General features: G+C 35.4%; 1 protein-coding gene across 1 annotated transcript in view; it reads left to right on the top strand.

Annotated features, from left to right (window-relative positions):
- The window catches only part of LAMA2 (laminin subunit alpha 2), a 790,327-nt gene that overhangs the window by 415,612 nt on the left and 351,071 nt on the right, over window positions 1–23,644 (top strand). The gene's annotated exons all lie outside the window — the stretch shown is intronic.

Here is a 23,644-nt window from a genome sequence, read left to right as displayed (position 1 = left end):
AACTATCCTTTTAACTGGCTCAGCCTATTACCTATCCCTATTAGTTATTCCCCTAACTTGAAATATTATCCACATTTTGTGCATCTAAAAAGACTGTCCTCTAGAACTACAAAGCACTCTTTTCTCATTTCTTCCTATCAGAATTCTTTATTGCTTTCAAGGGTCTGCTCAGATTCTAGTGTCTCTTATGTAGATCTTGCTTTCATCCTTAGCTGAAAGTATCCTCTCTTCCTTCTCTAATTTTCTAAAAAAGCTTCATCTTGCTCTTCTTGCCCCCTTCATTTCCTATCTTATACTGTTCTTGTCTATGTTACATTGGTAGAGAAGGGTTAAGCCTGAGTTTCAGCAAAGTTAGATATGGAACCAACTGCATCCCAGTTATGGGAAGTGGGAGCACAAGGTAAGAGACTTTTCCCCAAGGAACAATTAAAAGTTGTTATTGAAATAATGATGCAAAGCTAAAATCATACTAGGAGTTAGACCAACTTGATGCTGTTGCCCAGACTTGGATCAAGGAATCTTTATATTTTCCCTTATCAGGATCTGAATTGGGCTAGAGCCTAGAACAAGGCTTACTTACAAGAACCCAGGTCAGTCATTAAAATGCCTCCAAACTAGATTGTCAACCTTTCCCTAAATCTTACATGTACTGCCACTAAACTAAATAAGCATTTATTAAAAAAACTATTGTATGTTCAGTAGCAGAGCAAAAAGGCAGAAAATAAATAATCCCTGAGCTCAAGGAATTTGCCTTTTTCCTCTTCATCCTACCATTCTGTACATTAAACTTCTTCAGAGAATTGGGAATAAATGAATTATAAAACAACAACAACAACAACAAACTCAATAGCAAACCATTACAGCATATGGCATGTCAGAATTTCTTTTTGTGTATTCAACACATAATAATTTCAAGTTTTCAGGCCTTTTCCCTCCATTTTTCAAAGTTGCATGATAATATTGATAAATATACATATATAATAAATATATACATACATGTATACTTATAAAACTAGCATATATAAGAAACATAAATATTTGTATATACACAAATGTGTATACATATATTCATATGTATATATGCACATATACCTTTGCGTATACATGCTTGTGGGCATTATTAATTTTAATGACAGGATTTAAGAAGCCCAGATAGAATAGAACGATAATGGTCACTTAAATTCTTATGATTGTAATTATGTTATACAGTTTCCTCTCTCTTAAAATAAAAATCTAAGTAGGTTAAATCAATATCCTGAGGAAATATGGCTGTCTATTTTAAGATGTCTTTTTGCTTGGCAGGATATTATCATCATACAGCATATGTACAATATGGTCCTAATTTGTGCCGATGTGAGCTAGTCTGGGAAAAGTGACTTGAAGTATTACCGCATTCATTTAGGAGTTTAGCTGTTATTTTTGACATGATTTATACTCTAAGGAGATCTCATCTTCCTTCTTTCTTGAAACTCTGTAAAATGACATTCAATGGATGGAGATAGGTATATGTTCTTATTATAGTGATGCGTGCTTGCTAGGGTCCTGTTAAAAGCCTGTCATCATCTCCAGTATCAGTCTCTTTTTTCACTTAAGATTTAATCTGCGAACTTTCATTTCTCCTGAAACTTGATGGACCTATAGAGTCATATCTCAGGATAAAAACCTTCTGTGAATATCTCTATTCCCATCTCTACCGTGAAACTATTGAAGCATTGGCATTTTGAAGACATAAAATATTTCTTGATACACATTTTTAAAAGTATAAGATCATAGATTTAGACATTGACAGAATTTTGGAGTCCATGGCCTTAAGATTCCTTCTAGCTCTAAAGCTATGATCTTATGATCCATCTAGTCTGACTCCATCATATAGACAGAGGCTCAAATGGTTTGTCAAAGATCACGCTAGTGGTTAGGTAGAGGACCCAGACTTCAAACCCACTTTATTCTTCTTGTTCAGTCATTTTTCAATCATGTCCAAGTCTTCATGACCCCATTTGGGGTTTTCTTTGGTTTGCCATTTCCATCTCCAGCTCATTTTACAGATGAAGAAACTGAGGCAAACAGGGTTAAGTAACTTGCCAAGGATCACACAGTAAGTGTCTGAGGCCAGATTTGAACTTGCAAAGATGAGTCTTTGTGACTCCAGGCCAGGCACATAGCTATCTACCATGCCACTTAGCTACCCACCTTGTTCATATTTGAAGTTACTGAAGGAATGAGCACGATGACACACACCTGTGATCCCTACCATAAGGGAGACTGAAATCGAGGCCTCACTTGAACTCAGGAGTTCCAAGCTCATGTAGGACTAATTGCACTCTCTAGCATCAATGTGGGGACTCCCTAGGAACACGTTCACCAGGCTGCTTTAAAAGGGGCAAACCGGACTTCCGCTTCCAGGAGCCAAGATGGGGAGTGAAAACTAGTCACTCTCACTCTCCCCTATCAACCTCTGAAAACCAAGAAAATATCACCCCAGAAAAAAAAAAACCCTGGAACACCTGAACTAGAAGAAAGATGGGGAGCAGCAGTGCAGCAGCCCAGCAAATGGGTCTCCCAGTGCCTCAGCAAAAATAAGGGAGGCAGAACTACAAGGGGCCCCAGGTGGATAAGTACCCTGCGGCATTCATCTGAAAGGAGGTAAAGAAAACAAACTAAAGGCTTCCTAAAGTCCCTGCCTTGCTGATTCCAACCCAACACCAGATGAGTGGTCTGAGCCCTGCAGCCTCCAATTGTGAAGAAATCCTGAAGCCCAGGTGGTAGAGCAGGCAAATACACACACCTGGATCTCCGAGAGCCTCAGGGAAGGTGGGGGAAAAGCAGGAGTAGCAATCCTGATCTCAGACAAAGTGAAAGCAAAAATAGATCTAATCAAAAGAGATAAGGAAGGAAGCTACATCCTGCTAAAAGGCACCACAGACAATGAAGTAATACCATTACTAAACATATATGCACCAAATAGTATAGCATTCAGATTCTTACAGGAGAAGTTCAGGAAGTTACAGGAAGAAATAGACAGCAAAACTATACTAGTAGGGGACCTGAACCTCCCCCTCTCAGCACTAGATAAGTCTAACCACAAAATAAACAAGAAAGAAGTTAAGTAGGTGAATAGAACATTAGAAAAGTTAGGTATGATAGACCTCTGGAGAAAACTGAAGGGGATAGAAAGGAATATACTTTTTTCTCGGCAGTACATGGCACATACACAAAAATTGACCATGTACTAGGGCATAAAAACCTCACAATCCAATGCAGAAAGGCAGAAATATTAAATGCATCCTTTTCAGATCATGACACAATAAAAATTATATGTAATAAAGGGCCATGGAAAGATAGACTAAAAAATAATTGGAAACTAAATAATCTAATCCTAAAAAATGATTGGGTCAAACAACAAATCATAGAAACAATCAATAATTTCATTCAAGAGAATGACAATAATGAGACAACATACCAAAACCTATGGATGCAGCAAAAGCAGTTCTTAGGGGAAGTTTTATATCTCTAAATGCTTACATAAATAAAATAGAAAAAGAGGAGATTAATGAATTGGGCATACAACTAAAAAAACTAGAAAAAGAACAACTTAAAAATCCTCAACTAAACACCAAATTAGAAATATTGAAAACCAAAGGAAAAATTAAGAAAATTGAAATTAAGAAAACTATTGAACAAATAAAACTAAGAGCTGGTTTTATGAAAAAACCAATAAAATAGATAAAACTTTGGTTAATTTAATTAAAAAAAAGAAAGAAGAAAACCAAATTACTAGTATCAAGAATGAAAAGGGAAGCTACCACCAAGGAAGAGGAAATTAAAACAATAATTAGGAATTATTTTGCCCAACTATATGCCAACAAATTTGACAATCTTAGTGAAATGGATACATATTTACAAAAATATAAATTGCCCAGATTAACTGAAGAGGAAGTAAAATACTTAAATAACCCCATCTCAGAAAAAGAAATTGAACAAGCCATTGATGAACTCCCTAGGAAAAAATCTCCAGGGCCAGATGGATTTACATGTGAATTCTATCAAACATTTAAAGAACAATTAATTCCAATACTATATAGACTATTTGGGAAAATAGGTGAAGAAGGAGTCTTACCAAATTCTTTTTATGATACAAATATGGTGTTGATACCTAAACCAGGAAGAGTCAAAATAGAGAAAGAAAATTATAGACCAATTTCTCTAATGAATATAGATGCAAAAATTTTAAACAAAATACTAGCAAATAGATTGCAGCAACTTATCACAAGAATAATACACTATGACCAGGTAGGATTTATACCAGGAAGGCAGGGTTGGTTCAATATTAGGAAAACTATCAGCATCATTGAGCATATCAACAACAAAACCAACAGAAACCACATGATCATCTCAATAGATGAAAAAGCTTTTGATAAAATACAACACCCATTCCTATTAAAAACACTAGAAAGCATAGGTATAAATGGAGTCTTCCTTAAAATAATAAATAGCATCTATCTAAAACCTTCAGCAAGCATTATATGTAATGGGGACAGGCTAGAAGCATTTCCAATAAGATTGTGGGTGAAACAAGGATGTCCATTATCACCACTGTTGTTCAGTATCATAATGGAAACCTTAGCTTTAGCAATAAGAGAAGAAAAAGAAATTGAAGGCATTAGAATAGGCAAAGAAGAAACAAAGCTATCACTCTTTGCAGATGACATGATGATATACTTAGAGAATCCTAGAGAATCAAGTAAAAAACTACTTGAAATAATAAACAACTTTAGCAAAGTTGCAGGCTATAAAATAAACCCACATAAATCATCAGCATTTCTATATATTACCAACAAAGCCCAACAGCAAGAGATAGAAAGAGAAATCCCATTTAAACTTACTGTAGACATTATAAAATATTTAGGAGTCTACCTCCCGAAACAAACCCAGGAACTCTATGAACACAATTACAAAACACTTTTCACACAAATAAAATCAGATCTAAATAATTGGAAAAACATCAGTTGCTCATGGGTAGGCCTAGCTAATATAATAAAAATGACAATCCTACCTAAGCTAATTTACTTATTCAGTGCCATACCAATCAAACTACCAAAAATTATTTTATAGAGTTAGAAAAAATAATAAGATTCATTTGGAAAAACAAAAGGTCCAGAATATCAAAGGAACTAATGAAAAGAAATGCAGGGGAAGGTGGCCTAGCAATTCCAGATCTTAAATTGTATTATAAAGCAGCAATCATCAAAACTGCTTGGTACTGGCTAAGAAATAGGGAGGTGGATCAGTGGAATAGGTTAAATATGCAAGACACAGTAGTCAATGACTATAGTAATCTATTATTTGATAAACCCAAAGACCCCAGCTTCTGGGATAAGCCACTCTTTGAAAAAAAACTGCTGGGAAAACTGGAAAAGAGTATGGCAGAAACTAGGCATAGACCCAAATCTCACACCATATACCAAAATAAAGTCAAAATGGGTTCATGACTTAGATATAAAGGCTGATACCATAAGTAAACTGGGAGAACAAGGAATAGTTTACCTATCAGATCTATGGAGAACAGAAGAATTCATGACCAAACAGGAGATAGAGAACATTATGAAAAGCAAAATGGATAATTTTGATTACATTAAATTGAAAAGTTTTTGCACAAACAAAGCCAATGCAACTAAGATTAGAAGGAAGGTAGAAAATTGGGAAATAATTTTTACAACCAGTCTCTCTGATAAAGGCCTCATTTCTAAAATATATAGAGAATTAAGACAAATTTATAAGAACACAAGCCATTCCCCAATTGATAAATGGTCAAAGGATATGAACAGACAGTTCTCAGATGAAGAAATTAAAGCCATCTATAGTCATATGAAAAAATGCTCTAAATCATTATTGATTAGAGAATTGCAAATCAAAACAACTCTGAGGTACCACATCACACCTATCAGATTGGCCAACATGACAAAACAGGAAAATGATAAATGTTGGAGAAGATGTGGAAAACTGGAACACTAATACATTGTTGGTGGAGTTGTGAAATGATCCAACCATTTTGGAGAACAATTTGGAACTATGCCCAAAGGGCTATAAAAATGTGTATACCCTTTGATCCAGCAATAGCACTTCTAGGGCTATATCCCAAAGAGATCAAATAAATGGGAAAAGGACCCATATGTACAAAAATATTCATAGCAGCTCTTTTTGTGGTGGCAAAAGAATTGGAAATTGAGAGGATGCCCATCAATTGGGGAATGGCTGAGCAAGTTGTGGTATATGAACATAATGGAATACTATTGTGCTATAAGAAATGATGAACAGGCTGACTTCAGAAAAACCTGGAAAGACTTTTATGGTCTGATGCTGAGTGAAGTGAGCAGAACCAAGAGAATTGTACACAATAACAGCCACATTGTACAATGACTAATATTGTAAACTGAACCCTTCTCAGCATACAAGGATCTAAGACATCTCCAGAGGCCTGGGATGGAAAATGCTATCCACATCCAAAGAAAGAACTATGGAAGTTGAATTGCTATTTTTTTTTCCTCTTCTGTTGAGTTTTGTTTCCTCTTTCTGATGGTTCCTCCTATTGGTTTTAATTTTTACTTACAACTTCACTAATGTGAAAATACGTTTAATGGGTATGTAAATGTAAAGCCTATATCAGATTGTGCGCCATCTTGGGGAGGGTGGGGGGGGAGGAAGAGGGAGAAAAATTTTCAACTCCTAAGCATAGGGAAGTGATTGTTGATAAATCAAAATAAACTAATAAAATTTTTTAAAAAGGGGGCAAACCAACCAAAGTCAGAAAAAGAGCAAGTCAAAGCTTCCAAATCAATCAGTAGTGATATTAACCCATGAGTGGTCTCTGGATTTCCAACCTGAGTGTGATAAGGACATCCAATCCCAAAATAAATAAAGTTAATGAAATTTTTAATGTTTACAAATCCCACCACCTTTCATTGATGGCTACCTGATGTTAAACATCTCATTCAATTCAAGAAAAAATTATTACTTTCCTACCATGTGTGAACATCAAAATAAATACTGAAATGCTGGGTCAGTTAACTTAGTTTGGATGTTTGGCATTATTTAAATGGTTTTAAAGCCTCAAAGAGAACTCAAGTGTGACCAAGTTTATTGTTGCTCTTGTGAAAAATGCACTTGTATAACAATGCAGGGTTACTATATATATAATATATGTATATATACACACATATATGCATTTTTATATGTAATATACTCAATAAAAACATCATTTGATTTCATCTTTCCTTACTGAGTGCAAGCACAAAGTAAACATTTGGTAAACAATATTTGTATAAATGGAACTTCTTAATATTGAAGCAGTTCTAGTCCGGAACACAAATTAGGGGGAAAAACCTATTATATTGTTTTATAATATTAGGTAAGTAATATATGCATTCATACATAAAAATACGTGTATGTATATGCATACAATAAACCCATACTTATATGCACATGCATAAATGTCTAAGTAATATACTTGTGTTTGTACATAAATGTACATGAGTGCTTGTACATGATATGTACATGATACGACATATACACATAAACTGATACATGTTTACATGCACATGTGCATATATATAAGCATATCTGTGCATAAATACATATACACAAGTATAGGTACATGTAACTTATGTAGTTTTAGTGGACAAGATAATACAATAATAGTGGGTTTTTTCCTAATTCATGTTCTGTACTAGAATTGTTTTAATATTAAGAAATTCCATCTACACAAATATTGTTTTAATTGAACAGTGCAGTTAACCAAATGTTTATTTTGTGATTACACTCAATAAGGATTTGTGAAATCAAATGACACTTTTGTTGAGTTAAACCTTATTGATGTGACCAAATCAAGGCAAAGGTTCTTTTTGTTAATTGTGGGGCTTGTTTGTCCTAGCTATAAAATTCAGTTACACAGATAGTGCTTGAAATATTAAGTGAATAAAAAAGCTACATGATACAAGAGGGGACACACTTCATGTGATGTAAGACAATGACTTTATAACTATGGCAAACCAAATGTAGGTTAGAAAATATGTCCGCTGGCTTACCATGAATTATCTTGACATTATACCAATTGCTAAAATTGTGCTTCTGGAAACAAAACGTGCTTAATGCATGGCTGAATTGAATGGTCAAAATGAATGAACTACCTCTACCTACATATACACAGTGTCTCTCACATCCACCCCCTTCCTCCCATTGCCACAACCCTTCTTTAGGCCTTCATTACCTTTCACCTGAACTACTAGAAAAGCTTCTTAATTGGTCTGCCTGTATTCACTTCTCTATCCAATATATCCTCTACACAGCTGTTAAATTGGCATTCCTAAAACCCAAGTCTGACCTTGATATATCCTCCCTCAAATATTCAAAGGCTTTCAACTGTCTCCAAGATCAAATAAAATCTCAGGGCTCTAGGATTTAAAGCTCCTCATAATTTGGCTCCAGTCTGCTTTTCCAGCTTAGTTACATATTGATCCCTTTCTATGCTCCTCCCATTTATGTTATCCTTCCTTCTTTCTTAAGATTACCCTTCCTTTACCCTGTACACATCTTGTGTATACCTAGTTATTTACATGTTGTTTCCCCTATTACAATGCGAGCTCCTTGAGGGAAATATCTGGTTTTGTCTTTTTCGTAGCCCAGGGCTACCATGTTGTTATTGTTTGTGCTATTAGCTGAGGTTGTCTGTCCTTCATTTTAAAAGAGGACAAGTGACATCACGAGGTGATATCTTGACTTAAGAGTGAATTGGATTTAAGTGAGGCGGAGTTGTACAGTCAGCCTTTATTCTCTCTTCCTGGACTTAGCAAGACAAAAACAAACAAACAAACAACAAAAAAGTAATAACAAAAACAAAACAAAACAAAAAATGACTGGCAATGGCCAGGATTCACTGGATGACTTTGGTATCCTTGATGCCTGACCAAGCTCTAAGTGCTCCACAGTGCCTGCTTTAGCTGCCTTTATGGCCTTTGGAACAAATTGTTCGCACTTGCCCATTTCACCAGGGTTTTTGTGTACTTGAGGCAACCATCCACCTAACTCACTGATGAGTTTGAGGCCCATCAGTTATCTTCAGCCTGGGGTTAGCCCGTCTACTGAGACAGTTTACCAAGGTGTGGCCACTGCCTATGCTACAGCTTCTTGGAACTAAAGTTGAAAGTTGAGTGCCATGTAGACACCAAAGGTGGATGAGCAGCCCTGAAAAGGGCTCAGCAAGCCCTCACACCAGAAGTGCTAGTCTTCCTGAGCACCCCCTACATCCCTGGCACATAGTAAGAACACAGTAAATACTAGTTAATTTTCTATATTTCAGTCAGACTTTTCCTCATAGATGCCATCTCCCACCCTCATACCTGGAATACTCTCCCTACTCAGCTCCACCGTTTAGAATCCCTAGCTTCCATCAAATCTCAGGTCAAATGTTACTTTCTACATTTGGCCTTCCTGATCCTCTCAGGTGCTACTGCCCCAAAAATTTACTTTGTATTTCCTTTGTGTATATTTCATATTTAAAGGCATACAAGTCATTTCTTCTAATAGAATGTAAATTCTTTCAGGGTAGGAACTATTTCTTTTTGGCTTTATATCCCAGAACCTAAGACAGTACCTGGCACATAGCAGGTACTGGACAAATGCTTGTCTGGTGCATGAATGTCCCAATTTTATGAGATTCTAACCATTTGGTTTTAGAGAAATAGGCATGGCCAACTCAAATAGAAGTACCACACTTGTATAATAAAATAAAATAAAAATAATATAATATTGTGATTACACTCAATAAGGAAATGTGAAATCAAATGACATTTTTATTAAAACTTATTGATGTGATCAAACCAATAAAAAAAATTCTATGAGTGTGGTGGTACCATTTAGGTACTTTTCATACTTATTAAGTAGTATGTGTTTTGATTTTATGTATAGCAGAACTAAACCAGTGACTTTAGGGTAATGGACTCAAATACAGAGAAAAATAACATGATATGGTTTTACTGCATGTAGTATGAAAGAAGCATAGGAGTTACCATCACCACCATCATCATCACCACTACCACCACCACCATCATCATCATCATCATCATCCACATTTTGTGGTATTGTAAGATTTACAAAGTACTTTCCCTGAGCAGTCTGGCAAAGTAGGTAGGCACCTGCCAATCATTATGCGAACCACACAGTTTTCTTTCAAAAATATATTAGGAGGCCTATGAATTTGTGTAAGAATTTATGTCATACCCTCTACCATTGCTTACCTCTTAGTCCTCTCAGTCAGAGGAAGATGAGAATTCTCTGGGGAGGTTAGCCCTTCTTCAAGTTGTCCAACCTAGATATAAAGAACAATTATTTCCCCATGATTGACCATTAGCTTCTGAGCCCAGCCAAGTTTTCACCACCTCCAGCACTTAGTAAGTCCTAGGAGCTTCCACATATCTTTCTACTAGCTAAAATAAGGATTTGGGAGGCGGGGTGAGGGGTGATGGCAGGGTAGAGATTGCCAAATTGCATTAGATTTTTCTGTGATTATGCTTTAACTTAGTTTGTATAAAGACTAGGGCAATGAAAGAGTATGCATAGTCTGAAAGTAGTACTAGCACAAAAGAACATTTGGATAGTGGCTAAACTGATGACAGAAAGCCAATATAGGGACTGAAAATGAACAAAGTATTAGGAAGAGTTGATAGGACAACCTTAATGATTATGTTCTATGTGAACTTTTTTTTTCATATTTCCTCAGCAAAGTAGAAAGTAAGTATCTGATATCTATGATGTTGTTGCCTAATGGAATTGGTATCACTCAGAGTTCTTTCATTCAGACTATATCAAAGTATTTTTTTTCTTTAAATCATCACACTTTAATAAAATGAGCTGGAGAAGGAAACAGCAATCCACTCCACTATCTTTACCAAGAAAACCACAAATGGAGTCACGAAGAGTTGAATGTAAATGAAACAACTGAACAACAACCAAAAATATGTACCATTAAAATACATTTGAAGAGTTGATGTTTTTGTTTTTGGGTTTTTTGGGTCATTCCCATGGGTATACCAAACTAGGACACAAATGGCTAATAAGGGAGCTCTCAAGTCCACTTTTTTTTTCAACTCTCTTCTACAAGATCCTCTGTTGTTTGGGTTGAGATGATACTTCTGGGAGCTAGCAGTGAGAAATGTAAGACCATGCAAATTACCTTGAAATTTAGTTATGCCTCAAGGTGACATTTGTCAACTAGAAGGGAAAGGAAAAGTTAATGACATTTGCTTTACATTCCTACCACTAAAGCCAAGTCTCAATTACTAGTACAAGGGACATATTCTTCAAATAACATTAGGGACATTTAAAAAAAAATCCCCCTCAACAATACTATGAGTCAGGCAATGGAAATCTTGAGAAGCTTTTTTTAGACTGGTCCTATAATTTCAATAATGTATGGAACTTCCATTGTGGAAACTCCTTCTGCTAATACATATCAGCAGCTGGGCTACAACAAGTAGTCTTAGAGAATTGCTTGGGCAATGGACAGGTTAAGACTTGGTCAAGCTCACACAACCAATATGTTTCAGATGCAGGACTTGAGCATAGGTCTTAATTACTCTGAGACTGACCTTCTTAAGTATTATTATTATTTCAATTTTAAAGATGGCGAAGATAAGGAAAAGGAAGCTCTTGATTTAGTTACTCATCTACTAAATGTCAAATTTGGAACTCAAGTGTACTTTTCCTGATGCCAAGTCCTGGTCTCTTTCTACTATATAATACTAACTCCCTATAGTAATCTAGGATTTTAAAAAAATCACAGTTACATGCCTCCTTAAACAGTATAAGAGGTCAAAGAGTAACTATAGTCATTGAGTCTTTTTCTCTTTTTTGCAAAATTTTATTTATTTCATTTTTAATTTCTAAAATAAAACAAGCATTTCCATAATATAGTAGAATTTAAAAAAGGATTATTGTACATGAACTACAAATCTCTTATGTACAACTTGCTATTCCTTTTAAATATATTATACAGTTATCATGTAACTTTATTTTTTCTTCCCTTCCCCCATGCTAGAGATAACTACCATTAGACACAAATATGTGTGTATGTGTGTGTGTGTGTATGTATGTGTGTGTGCGCAAAAGTAAAATCATTCTATACATCTATTTATCAGTTCTTTGTCTGGATGCAGATGGCATCTTCCTTCTTAGGACCTTTGTAGTTCATTTGGGTATTTGTAATAGTCAAAACCTCACTTAAGCAAAGTGAACTAACTAGTATTATCATCAGAATTATATCCAATGGAGAAGAATGATGATTGTTATTCACTGAAATCATTAGATAAGGTTATTTAGAATGTAAAAATACAAGTTAACCATCACTGGAGAAAAGATGCCTAAAGAGGATATCATATTTTTCTTTTTCCTTCTGCATTACTTAATTCCCAAGAATTGTAAGGGAATGGAAAATAACTCAGTCCCTAGCCAAACTGTGTATAACTGGTAAAATAGGTTTGATTTAGGAAGGAGATACAGGTCTGGAAGAGTTTATTGGCTAATGATCATAGATTTTGAGCTAGATGGGACCTCAGTTTGTCTAGTCCAACTGCCTCTTTATCTGTGAAGTAACTGAGTCCTACATCAGTGAAATGTTTCCAAGTGATCATTACCCTATGGATTCTTTCAGGAGAGGAGTTTTAATTCATGGGTTAACTCAAAGATAAGTTTTTGCTCTTCTTCCTTGATTGGAAGATGGTGTCTGTTAAAGGACTCCCCACCTCCAAATCCAGTTTACAGAGATTAAAACAAGGAGGTAATGACACTGTTTTGGCCATTTCCAAGCAAAGGGCATGTTGTACTAAAATGATAGCCTGGCAACAATTGCATGTGTATATGGAGCTATTTTGATGTGAGTCAGTAATTAGTACAGGTAGCCTTCTGTATATTATACCTGTACCAGAGGGAGGCAGTGTAGAACAGTGGAAAAGGTACTGGCTCTGCAATCATTTGTCTTCACTTCAAATTCCACCTCAGACACTTAATACCTGTGTGACCACTTAATACCTGTGCGACCCTGAACAAGTCACCTTACCTGTTAAGACCTCAGATTCCACAGCTGGAAAATGAGGGAGTTGGAATAGATACTGAGGTCTCTGAGGTCCCTACCAGCTCTAAGTCTACACTTCTGTGATCCCTTGAATACTGTATAACTATAATAATAGCATTTATATAGCACCTATATAGATTTGCAAATGTAGGTTTGCAAAATGCTTTACATAGGTTATCTCAATAGGTCAGACATAGCCAGTGTGTCATTTTTATAAAAATCTATTTTAAGATATAAAAAATTATTAAAACAATCATGTAAAGCCTATGCTTTTCAATATGCAGAAACTTCAGTGTGAGTAGTACCGTGACAGAAGAAAGGAAGGGACAGAGGCTTAAAATTAATGTAAAATAAATGCCATTATCCATAACCTCTAATTTGTCATTTGATATTTGTGGTGTAAAATTATTATCCATAACGTGAACACAGTAACAGATAGTCCCTATGGACTGGAAGTAAAGTTGATAGGGAAAAGAGAGATAGTAACCTATAATAAAAAAAAAGTATTTGGAAATGGTACATAAGATAAACCCATATATATCATAAAAAAGTAGAGAAAAGTGGGAAGGACTGAAAAATATGTTCATTTTTCCTAGGCATATAAGATTTCTTGGCTGGTGTGAGATTACATGAGAAAGTAAGGGTCTAAAGCTGCATAAATATTTGTACCACCCAAGAGAGTGGGAGGATGGTTGTTTTATGTTCTGATGGCTATTCATCACTTTCATGCCAAGTTTTGACCTTGTGTAAGAACTTTGAAGTATCCTTGGGGCTTGTGTTTTTATGACAGAGACTTTATTTTCTTAGAAAATAGTAAAGAATGTCATTCATTCTCACTTTGTTTTTCTTTTAAAGGCACACATCATTTAAGAAAAATTTTAAATTCTTAGAAAGTCATAAACATCTTTATCTCTCTCATGAGAAATACCCACATTTACTATAAAATTAGAGCAGTTATTTTTTTCTTTACTAAGGAAATGTTTGCCCTAAGTTAAGAAGACCTAACATGTGAGCTAACCAATAGTTTATATGTGATTAAAGTTTAAAATGTTGGTATGGGCTAATAATTGTAATGATTGAACCAGTGGAAAGAGAGAAGATAAATGTAAAGTGATAGGGACTGAACCTATGACTTCCTTAGTATTTCACTTTGCAGGTGAGCAAACTTCTTTTGCCAATGCAGGTTAGTACCTCCTCTGAAAGAGTAAAATTCTTAGAAAACTGCATACTGTTCGTAACCTTAATTAGCATTGATATAACACCTACTATGTGTCAGACACTGTGTTAAGCACTTTACAAATATTATCACTTGATTTTAACAACCCTGGGAAGAAGGTGCTATTATTAGTCCCTTTTCATACTTCAGGAAAGGTTAAGTGGCTTACCCAGGGTCACACAGCTATTAAGTGTCTGTGGTCAAATTTGAACTCAGGTTTTCCTGATTCTAGGTCCAGTGCTCTATCCACTCTGTCTTACCAAAAGTCACACTGTCAGTGTTCATGAGAGTCAAGACTGGGCTTTATCCCAGGATTGGCTTCAGATTTAAAGGATTTTGGAACTACCATATTAGAAGACTTAGAGCTTATCTGATCCAATACCTTTATTTTACATATGATAAAAAGAACCCAGAGAAGGTATATGTTTTGCAAAGGTCTCACAGTTATTAAGTAGTGACACTTACTAACTTTGTCCATCTATTTTGCTACTTAGTGGGTAATACACAACTGGCACCCCTCTGTCTCCTGGTCTAATGTTTTGCCTACTATAGTCTGCCATACCATATTGAATTCTTCTAAACAAATCTAAAAAGTGCTTCACAGAAAATTTTACAAGTTTTGAAATTTAAAAAAATGTACTTTGTGCAAATAATAATCTTTATAATCCATTCAGTAGCTATGAAATGACATCATATATACATATTAAATGTTTACTGAATTTAAGTGAGAATTAAAAATGCTTTCTATTACTGAGTCAAAATTTTCTTCCTCTAACTTTGGTCTTTTGGTCTTTTTTCTGTTCTCTGGCGTTCCACAGAATAAGTCTAATCACATCTTCCACATGATAATCCTTCAAATATTTGAAAACAACTATCATGTCCTAAGTCTTCACTTCTCCATGTCAAGTCTTTTCATTTCCTTCAGTTAGATCTCATGTAACACAAATGGGAATCCTGCAATTCTGATTGACTTTCTTGGAAAGGTGCCATTTCATATGCATTGTTGCTAAGTGAAGTCTCCCCCGTCCTAAACTTTTGCATTTGATTTGTGAACCTATATGTGTCAGTTTACTCCTGCATGCAAGTGTTTTTACTCCTATTACATTTCAACTTGGTGGATTCATACCCTAATTACACCTAATTGATTTTTGTGTGCTAAGTCTGTCATCCATCATATTTCCTACCCCTCCCAACTTGGTGTTATCCACAAATGTGATAATCAGACCATCTACGTCAAAATTCAAGTTTGATAAAAACATCAAAAAGCTTAGGCATCCCTCCACCTTGTCATCAATTCATTAATCAATACTTTAATATTCATTCAACTGTATTATTATCCAGCCCATCTTTTCTATCTCATGTTAAGTGAAACTGTCCAATGTATTGCTGAAATCAAAATATACTATGTCTACAGTATTTACGTGTTGTCTAGTAGCCCTGTCCAAAAAAAAAAGGAAAGAAAAAAGAAAAGAAAAATGAGATTCATTTGACATAATTTAGGAACAAGGGATATTAAAACTGAATGGATTAGAAATTGCCATAGCTCCCTTTAGTTTCAAAGAAAGGAAACAACCACAAGGATAAAATACCTTCCCCAGGTTCCATGAGGAAAATACGAAGATCAAGATTTAAACCTAACTTCTCCGATTCCAAATTGAATATTATTTCCATTCCACTCTTTTAGCTTTCTGGCATTTCTTCCATTCTTCATGATTCTCAAAGACTACCAATGACAATTCAGAAATAACAGCTACAAATTGTTTCAGTAGTCTAAGGTGTTGTTTTTCTTAGATGATTTAATCCTGTTCAGGCCAATGTGGTGAAGTTGTTCTTTGCTTTTTTTTTTTTTGCAACTCCTCACTATTTTGTCCTTTATTTCTCTCTTCCATGTGATTGTTTTACAAGTCCTTCTTGATGGAGAAGGTGGTAGAAAATCGAAAGAGTTGAGTAATTCACTTCCTTAGTTATCTGTAAATATTATACAATTTGCCCCTAAACAGCGATCTGTCCCTTTCCTTCTTCTGATTGCTCTGAAACTTGCTACCACCCCACTCCCCTCCCCCTCAAAAAAAGGAAAATAAAAAATCCTTTTTACTAACTTTAGTGCTTTTCATTGAGAACTTTTTTTCCTTCACTAGGAAAATGTTTCTACTAAACTAGGAAGGCTATAGTCTAAGCTAATGATAGTTTATGCTTAAATAAATTTTTAAATACCATGGTGATTAATGATTGAAAGACAGCAAAGGTGAACAGATAAAGACATAGCTTTACAGTCAGGAAGCGTTGGGATCAAGTCTTCCCCCTGACACAGACTGGCTATGGGCCAATAAGTACATCACTTATTTTCTCAGGGGCCCAGACACAGCTCTAATATTCTAAGGAAAATGTGAGTTTCTGATCTTAAATCACTTGGGGAAGTTTCCACACAGGTTCACAACAACAACAACAAAAGCTATCAACAGCAGCATCACAATTACTTACATTTATATGGGGCTTTCTTAAGTACCTTAACGTGTGTTTCCAATGTCACTTTGGAAAGCAGGCAGTAGAAACTGAGAGCTGGAAGAGACTTAGGTCATCTGGTCTAAGTACCCACACAATGTAGAAATTAGAACGAATTTTATAACATCCGTGACATAACATTTTCTACAATCTACTCAGATTTCTCTTGCTTAATTATCTCATGAGGCAGCCCATTCCATTCTCAAGTGACTCTAGCTGTTAGAAAGTAATTTGTTACATTTTACTGTGTGTGTCCCTATGTATCTTTCATCCATTAGCTCTTGTTCATAATATGAAGGAACAGAGAACTGAACATTGTCTTCTAGAGGCAGCTGAGTTATATGGTAGATAGAGCACTGAGTCTGGAGATAGGAAGAACTGAGTTCCAATCCAGCATCAGACATTACTAACTGTATGAGTGTGGGCAAGTCACTTAACTTCTGTTTGCCTCAGTTTCCTCAAATGTAACATAGGGACAATAATAACCCCTACTCCCCAGGGTTATTGTGAGTATCAAATGGGATAATATTAAGGTGCTTAGCCCAGTGTCTGGCTTATAGTAGGCACTTAATAAATGATTTCTTTCCCTCTTCCTTTCACAGTTTTAACAATTGCCATATTTCCCTTTGGCTTCATAATCAGGAATTTACCCCAAAATTTCAAATGTTCCTTGTATGTTATAGCTGGCAATATCATCATCAATCCAACCATCCTCCATTGGCAAACCTCTAGTTTGTTAGTGTTTCATTTTTGGCCTCCTCAATTGAACACAATGTTCCAGATACGGTTTAACCAGCACAGAGTGTAAGGTAAGATCATGATGAAGACTGGAACTTTATATTTCTAGTGTGCAGCCTCTGACCACTTAAGTCTTTCACATCTGCATCACACAATTGATTTATATTAAACTAAAACTAAATCCTACACCTCTTTTCCAAATGAATTGCTTCTAAACCCGGTTATTCCCATTCTATATTGATGCAATGATTTTTTTTTTTAAATTACGAACTTAACATGTATTGCTATTACAATACAACTGTTTTTTAACCTAGCATTACAGCACATTAAGATAATCATAAATCTTGATTCTGCCATCCTACAATTACCTATACCTTTTATCTCTGTGTCATCCACGGATTTAATAAACATGTTCCACAAGTGATTTATTAAAAAAAAAAATTTAACAGGATACAGTCAAGGATATATACCTTGTGACACTCCACTTAAATCTAACTTTGACAGGAAACTTCACTTGTCATTGATAAGTACCCTATTATGACTCTACTTAACAGTACCCTAGGTTCAGATTTTACAATCTTGTCCATAAGAATATTGTGGAAGATGCCATCAAGTCTTTATTATATCCATTTCTCATAAATGATCCATTTTCCTTACCTTATTTTATTGATTGACCTGGGAAATAAATATGGAAGCCACTTAATGCAGATAATCCAATCCAAGGCAAATTTTATTGCTCAATCAATAAACATTTTTGCACTATTATATGTAAAACACTGTGCTTACTGCTGTGAGAGAACAAAAAGATACCTGAAAAATAGTTTGTGCCACGAAAGACTTTTCATTCTAGTTTAAAATAAAAGACACATACCTATAAAAATTAGTTAACAAACTCTTGGGAATGTATCTTGAAAATATTATCCAGGGGAGAAGGGAGAGTCGTCTGTACAAAGATTTTTGTAATAGTAAATGTAACAACCCTCCTGGAGTAACTTTCCCAACTCCCAATTGATTACTACTCCCCTTAGAGCTCTAGGGATAAGCTTGATGGTATGGCAATTTCAAGTACTGTCACTCATGAGCCCCAGTTTGGTGTGTTTCCCATTGATTATCAGGCAGCTAGACTTAATTAGCTTTTAGAAAAAGGTATTTTGGAAGAAAGTATAGTAAGGATAGTTGGTTTAAAACTTTCCCCAAAAAATCTGAGGCATACTCTCCCACAAATATGATGGTATATGGGAGAATCGTTTCTAACTGTAGAGTAACATGCGGCCATAGTTAAACTCACAATGCCTGTTTATTGGAAACTCTTTTCTCTTTTCTTGGATGCCTCATTGAGTTCCCTTATTGTGAGGCTTCCTTTCCTGATTTGTCCTTGTATGTCTTAAATCCCGAATGGATATGTTGTCTCCTACAGGTCTAGTCTGTAGTCTCTGAGATTTCATGGTCATTGAGGGTGTTGGGAAGAAAAAGGAGAAACTCTTTTCTCCCAACAGCATTTTCCTTTCAGGGGACTGGCAAGAAAGGGAATGCTTACCTTCAGAATTGAAATCTTGTACCACTGGGCTGGAACCCTTTCAACCAAGCTAATGGATAGATTGACTGCTATTTTATGCATACGCTCAATGGATGTGACTGTTTAAGCAAATAAATTGCTTTCTTTCTTGAATGAAAGAACAGCTAGGTGACAGAGTAGAAAGTGTTAGACTTGGACTCAGAAAAACCTGAGTTCAAATACTACCTCATATGCCTACTAGCTATATGATCCTGAGAAAATGACTTAACCCACTTCTACATCAGTTTCTTAATCAGCAAAATAAGGATAATAATAACACCTACCTCACTTGCTTATTATGGAGCTCAAATGAGCTAATAAATACAAAGCACTTTGCAAACCTTAAAGTGTTATATGTTAGCTAGGCATACTGGTAGTAGTAATCTTAGTACTAGTAGTAGTAGCAGCAGCAGCAGCAGCAGCAATAAATGGATTCTCACACTTTATGAAGAGATCACTATAAACCATGTTTTTATGCTTTTAAAATTTTATCATGTCCACTGGTTGATTTATAGATTGATTAGAGTGACAAAAGGATCACACCCCTACACACACACACACACACACACACATGAAACAATTTGAATATTCAAAAATGGAGACATGGCTAAATAAATGGGTGGAGATATATGTAATGACATGCTATTCTGCATTTAAAGATGACAAGTATAAAGTCTATAAAGAAATCAGAAATATATAAAATGATACAAAGAAAAAATAGCAGAATCAGAATAACAGAGAACACACTGGCTATGGCCATCAATGAGAGGAAAATAGTGTGAGAATGAATGGATAGAGAATCCTGATGAAGTCTTTAAGGTACTGACTAAAAGGTTCATTTGACACTTTGTGCATTGGAGTTCCTTTAATCAGAAATAATTGCAGAACAAGTTCAGTTTTATTAGCATTTAAAATTGAGTTTATAACAACCATTTAAAAAATTAAAAGAGAAGCTATCAACAGAAGCTTGATAATACATCGTTAGTGCCCAGTAGTTGCAATGAGAATTCACAGAGAAGGTAAAATTTGAACTGAGTTTTGAAAATCATTCAAGGGGTAGAGAAAATGATGAAGGAAAATGGTAGGAAAATAGACTAGTAATCCAGGCTCTCTGAAGATCACGGATTATGTAAGGAGGGGCATTGTAGAAGATAAAGTTGGAAAAGTTTATTTTGGGTCAGGCTGTGCAAAGCTTTGAATTCCAGATTGAGGGGCCAGGACTTCATCCTATAGGCAATGGATTTTTTTAAAAATTTCATTTAGTGGGGATTCTTGTGATATTGAGGAAAGCTTATCATGTGAAACAATATCATTTTTCCTTATTGATTATACATTCTTTTGGTTAAAACTAAGTTAATATGGAATCTTGTTAATTATTTAAAAGCAACATTAAGGGAAACCATTTATGTGGCTATTCATAATTTCCTTCATAAAAGCCCAATTGAACTTTTTCTTTGCTGCTTATCTATTATTCAAAATGAAATGATAACATACATAGTCAAAAGAGGGAAGAAAATATTCTAGCAAAATTAATTTAAGTGTCTGTCATTACTGTCTTGTTACATGAATCATTTTATAATTATCTAGTTTCTCCAATATACCTCCTAGGCCATATTGAATTGTGGATTTCCTGGCATTTATGAGTGTAAAACATGTTAATGGTATTGAAATCACACTGTTATCCTATCATCTAGACACTGATGAAAGGCAGATCCTTATGCAGATTATATTTAAATGACCTTTACAAAAGGACTCAAGTATTGATCTTTTTCTTTCAATACCAGATCATATATTTCATCACATTATATATATGCATATGCATATGTATATTTATACATATATGTATATATATATATGTTTGAAGCTCCTTAAAATAATAAATATATTAATGTTTTGTCTAGAATTCATTCTGCTGGAGAACTCAAATGACAAGTATACTTTTTGTTTTCAGCTTTTATGAGAGGCAAAGCGACCATTAATGCAATCTACGTACAACTTAGTAGATGTCTTCAAGAGTTGACTGAGGTTTCGATAAGTAAAGTGATTTAACCAGTGGATACATAGCTACCAAGAGTTAGTGAGTCTCCCTGCTTCCATGTCCTTTACTTTACCTGTCATAGCAGGCTAACATGAAAAACAAAAGGGAAGTATAAAAGGTGAAGGTTGTTTTTTTTAAATTGAAAGCAATTTTCAGGATATGTTATAGAAATTGTACCAATTCGGCCATTCTCCTTTGTATAGGTCAGCAGCACTGCAATGACCATGGATTTTCGTAATATGTCATTGCAAGATCCCAAAATGTTGTTTCAATCCTCAAAGAAATCTTATGTTAAGCATCGAACATATCATGTAGTCCCATTCTATGGATATTAATAATTCCTGACATTTTCATGGTAGCTCAGTTAAGCAGAATATTCAACATTGGCCTGAGAGCTAAGTTCCTTATATTTCCATCCCTGTCTGATTCTCCTAAGGAATTTGGGGAGCATCTAGTCTTTGCCATTGACTCAAGCTCCCAACAATTGTATTTGCTCAGCTTATGGAATCCCTAGCACCCACTTCAATTGAAAATTCAGGTTAGCTTTTACAAGAGAATATTTACTTCAAAGGTAGAGCAAGAACAAACGTATCTCCCACCAAACATCTGGGGGTGAGAGATAATCCCATCTACATCACCTTAGTCCCTGGAGAGTAGAATGGGATTAGTTTCACAATTTAATTCAGTTGCTATATAGAATAAAACCTTACTGGGCTTGTGTTCCAATGCCCAGGCTTTACAGGTCTTCCTTGCTGGCCTGGCAACAATATCTGGCTGAGAATCATGACTCCAAGATCACCAGGACTCAAACTCCTATGTCCTAGACTCTCCTTCTTGTAGCTAGAACAAAAGAGGATTAAAAAAAAACATCTTGGGGGGCCACAAGGCCTGAACTCAGCTTAGTGTATGGTGCCCCTGCAGTGGGTAGAGAGAGACAGAGATAGACATTCTTTCAATCTGGGAGTTTAAAGGCACAACCAGTCCTGATGATACAGTCAGTGAAAAAGTCTGCTGCCACCCATATGGTAGGCAAGCACAGAATGCCTTCTCCCAGAAACAAGGCCCTCCTGTCTCACATATGTATGCATTAATTTTAGGTGATCTGTCCATACACCAGAGCTGGGTTACACCAGCACACACCATTCCTCAAACATTCTGGATGAAGAGGATTGTCCTGTATTTGCCTTTAAAGAACAGATGTTGTCTCAAGTACTGTCTAGTGATTCTCCTCTTTAGTGTCACAATTTCAATCGCTCCTCTTAGAATCAGGGATTTTTATTCTTGATTCCTAGAAAACATGATAGATTTGGACTACTTTGATAAAGAGAGACCTTTAAGATATGTGAATAGAGAAAAAATCAAAGGAAGGTAGATCAATACCATTTAAAAATTGGATTCAAATAATTCTTTTTAAAAGACACTGGTTTTTGCATTTGTAAAAAGTGGGTTTGACCATATTTTTAACAATTCAACAATTGAGTTAAGGTTGTTTCAAATTAATTGGGCTCACAGTGTTCATACCCTATGCTCTCTCACGTGCCCCATGTACAAGCAGTGGATCTGCAGCAAGGCAGATGTAATAAGTCCTTATTCTACACTCTTAATTTCTCCTTCACAATATGGTGGCTGTAACTAGACATTTATCCTAGGGAATGAATTCTTGTGGAAGACTAGTGTTTTAAACAATGAGGTGGGGCCTGAGGGGGAGTGAACCGTTATTTCTATTCAAATAGAAACCAGTAATGCTTGTGCCTCCTCTTATCTACAACATTAATACATTCTCAACAAGGACTATATATAAGATTTCAATTTGATTGCCTTTTATGTAAAGAGAGTTAAGTATGTTTCCCTTTTAAACAGATGGAACTTGGATTGAAGTCAAGTTTGCCTTCTTCATTGTGTTTCTATATCAATGTTGTAGATAAGGAAGATACTAGTTTGCCATTTTCTTGGCAGGGAACCTTGCTGAATTCATTTTTTTAAAAAAGTATTTAGTAAAGTATTTAAGCCCTTATTAAATAAAAGATCTGCTTATGTATTCATAGCTTTTGTCTGTGCTTTGTTTGGAGCTGTACATGCATTAATGTATATGTATATATTAGGAGGAGGTAGGGCAGACCTGGGATCTCATTGGAATAGGGAACTCCCAATAGGAAGAAATCCTTCTACCATTTCAGACCATCAGCCATTCTATAACTTAGTCAGACTGTTGCCTAGGGCATTGGGAGTTTATTTGCCCAGAATCACAGGTAGTATAAATCAGAAGTAGGACATGAACCCATGTCTTCCTTTCTTTGTGGCTCTATTCATTATTCTGTGTTCACTGTGGAGGCATAGAATTATACACGTAGTTCTTATATTTTAAGAAAATATTGAATAAGTAATCCAGATAAGTGCTGCATGTGAACTACATACATATTGTATATTCAGACCCAGCACATTCCTGGATTACTAATGGAGTGGTCCTTTAAAATG

The sequence above is a fragment of the Phascolarctos cinereus genome, unplaced genomic scaffold (genome assembly GCF_003287225.1).
Source record: "Phascolarctos cinereus isolate Bilbo 61053 unplaced genomic scaffold, phaCin_HiC Scaffold_5;HRSCAF=322, whole genome shotgun sequence".
Classification (NCBI taxonomy): domain Eukaryota; kingdom Metazoa; phylum Chordata; class Mammalia; order Diprotodontia; family Phascolarctidae; genus Phascolarctos; species Phascolarctos cinereus.
This window is presented reverse-complemented; position numbering and strand designations above follow the sequence as displayed.